The sequence below is a fragment of the Oreochromis niloticus genome, unplaced genomic scaffold, assembly GCF_001858045.2.
Source record: "Oreochromis niloticus isolate F11D_XX unplaced genomic scaffold, O_niloticus_UMD_NMBU tig00007842_pilon, whole genome shotgun sequence".
NCBI lineage: Eukaryota > Metazoa > Chordata > Actinopteri > Cichliformes > Cichlidae > Oreochromis > Oreochromis niloticus.
The window spans coordinates 1-3377 of NW_020328801.1; the positions used below are offsets into that span (position 1 = coordinate 1).

Consider the following 3377-nt stretch of genomic DNA (forward strand, 5'->3'; position numbering starts at 1 on the left):
ATCAGAGTGCAGGAGCCCAGGAACAGATCCAAGACCTGAAACATAAGGAGATTGAAAGAAAGCGTTGTGAAATCTGGAGGAACCTCCAGGTTTCCACGCCGGCTGTGACGACACTTAAAGCGGGTGAGATGGATATCAGTGTGCAGGAGCCCACAAACAGATCCAAGACCTGAAACATAACGAGATTGGAAAGAAAGCGTTGTGAAATCTGGAGGAACCTCCAGGTTCCACGCCGGCTGTGACGGACACTTAGAAGCGGGTGAGATGGATATCAGAGTGCAGGGCCCAGGAAGAGATCCAAGACCTGAAACACAAGGAGATTGGAAAAAAGCGTTATGAAATCTGGAGGAACTACAGGTTTCCACGCCGGCTGTGATGAATGCTTACAAGTGGGTGAGATGGATATCAGAGTGCAGGAGCCCAGGAACAGGTCCAAGACCTGAAAATAATTAGATTGGAAAGAAAGCGTTATGAAATCTGGAGGGAACCTCCAGGTTTCCACGCCGGCTGTGATGAATGCTTACAAGTGGGTGAGATGGATATCAGAGTGCAGGAGCCCAGGAACAGGTCCAAGACTGAAACACAAGGAGAGTGGAAAGAAAGCGTTGTGAAATCTGGAGGGCACCTACAGGTTTCCACGCCGGATGTGATGGATGCTTACAAGCGGGTGAGATGGATATCAGAGTGCAGGAGCCCACGAACAGGTCCAACCCTGAAACATAAGGAGTTTGGAAAGAAAGCCTCCTGAATTCTTGAAATTTTTAAAGATGCTTCATCTCCCAACCCAGAAGCTCCTTTAGCCCTCTGCGAATGCCCGCCGTTTTTTTTTTTTAGTTTAACTGATGAAGATCATAAAAATGTAAAAAAAAATGCTGAGCAGGAGCTGAATAAACTGGTCATACACTCTGCGATCTTTCAGTCACGTATTCAGCTTCTGCTCAAACTGCACGATTGATTTGCAGGGGTTAGAAGTTCGTAGGTAATGCTGGGCATACACTGTGCGATTTTTGGCTAATTTGAGCCGAGTCTTCAGTCATGCGACCGTTTGGTGACCGGCCCGAGTTTTGCCTTCATCGTGCATCGTGTTGTATACATGGGTAACAAGAAGCGATTAACACCTCGACCAGCTCCCGATCATCAATCGTTTGGTCATAAGAAAATCAAGCCTGTTTGTAATCCTGTCGGCCATCGTGAGGGTCACTGCAGCCTCTCACACTGCGCACGCGCAAACACAGAAATGAAGGCGAAAAGACGGAGCAGCACAGTAGTGCAGCATGTGATCTGGACACAAGCGATGAAAGCACAACTTGTAGAACTTTTGCAAGCTCTTCCGAGCCTTTTCGATGTCTCTCACAAAATTATCACGACCACAACAACCGTGAAAATATTTGAATGGACATTGCTGCTCAATCACAGCTGCCTGATCAATATTTTTCATTAGCAATTTAGCACAGTTGATGGTGGTGGTGTGTGTGTCTGTGTGAGTGAAAGACAGAGAGGGAGAGAGAGGGACAGATTGATGCTTAGTGTGAGCACTCAGGTCGCATCAGAGCATCGGGCGTATAGTGTGAGACCCTGCATCGTGACCTACGAACTTCTAACCCCTGCGAGTCAATCGTACAGTTTGAGCAGGCGCTGAATAACGCCACTGAAAAAAATCGCACAGCGTATGCCCAAGGCTCCGCCGATGCTGATGGAAATGGACAAAACGTTAAGAAACGCAAAGCCAGAGGAACAGACTAACACACACTAATGCTGGTTTTTGACTTCTATTATGCCCTCAGTAGGCGTAACCTAACGGCCCACTTCAAAGCACGGCCGAACTTCAAAGCACTCAGCCTTTTGACGCGTCATGTAATCTTCCTTCTAATGGCGCAACTCCTCCCACTCATTCATAATCCGACCTCCACGTTGCACTCGTCCTACAAGAGCTCCCAAATTTGAACATCACTGATGTTCATCGGATTTACAGAGTGACGACAAACCCCGTCAGCATGTGTAGATAAAGGATTTAAGTTATATGCTGCATCATATATACACAACTACGAAGGTAAGAAAACGTAAATTAACCGACAAAGAAACGTTAGCTAACGTGAAATGCAAACACTACGTTACTCCGCTATGTGTTCATTTGATGTCAATTCTCTACATTACATGTTTCCTTAAACGGTGTTTATAGTTGAGGTTAACTAATGTCACTTTTGTTGTTAGACACTTTTATAATAGCGTTAGGTAGTTGGCTAACTAAGCAGGTAGTTAACTACCCAATGCTACTCTTGCTACGTGTAAAGTATATATGTTTAAGACGTGTTGACATGAGTAGTACAGAAATAATGCTAATGTTCTTGTATCTTTATTCAGTGTCCAAAAAAACACAGGTTGACAGGGGAGGTCGGTGTGAGAGCCCTGTGCTACAGGTCAATGAGGAAGAGTGAGGCACCACACAGACTAAGTGTAGGCAGGAAGCTGTGTAAAGTTGTTAATCCCTGTTCAGTGGGGTTCAGTTCATTTAAGCATTAGTTAAGTTCATTCCTGAAGGCCCATCAACTTGAATGTTTTCCTTGTCCCCCTGCTTTATCACACCTAATTTGACTAGTCAGATGTGTTTGGGTGATCAGAAACAAATTTACACCAAGTTAATACTGCAAATATACACAATCTAAGTTATTACAGTTATCAAGGATGGTTAAATTGTTTTAATAGGGAGAGAAGGAAACACTAAGCATTCAGGAGGGTAAGCCTGTAGGGGTCAGTAACCATAACACTGAACTATGTTCCTGTTTGGCTCTTCCATGAAGATGATGTTACATTTTTAATTTTAGTTCTTTCTTCTTAGATAAGCTTCTGGATTCATCGCCAGTGCTCCTGTGTGGCAGGTGCTGTTATGTGCAATCACACAGTGGCACTGCTCTTCCAAACAGCACACTACTCACAACTCAGAGTGCGGTTGTCCCCCTGTGCATAGCTGCACCGAATCTGAACAGCAATGGCACAAGCCACGGACAGTGGTAATTTAAATAAGGTTAAAGTTTTTGAATTAGACCATGTTTACATATGAACAGCAACACCATCCATAGTAAATGTGTCTTCTGTTAGGGTGTGAAGCCAGGACCTATCAACTCTATGATCTTCACTAAGCCGGTACCAAATAGGATGGCCCAGACTGGAGTACGGTAATTAGATTTGTAAAATTTGGTTTCCTGTGTTACAATGCATGTTGCTATTTGTTCATACATGCATGTGTCAGAATAGGTATTAATTTACATACAACATTACACTTTCTGAAGACGGCTAACTCAGTCAGTACATATATACATCCCAGTCTCTAACTTATGCACCACTGTTTCACACTTTTTAGTTTAGTTGTTGTTCAGTAT

At 44.0% G+C, this 3377-nt stretch overlaps 1 long non-coding RNA gene across 1 annotated transcript; it reads left to right on the plus strand.

Moving 5' to 3' along the window:
• The first annotated feature begins 1910 nt into the window (after positions 1–1910).
• LOC112845549 (uncharacterized) lies at positions 1911–2716 on the plus strand. The gene is made up of 2 exons (XR_003218393.1): positions 1911–2050; positions 2362–2716. It is a non-coding gene; the product is annotated as an uncharacterized LOC112845549 (long non-coding RNA).
• The last annotated feature ends 661 nt before the right edge of the window (positions 2717–3377 follow it).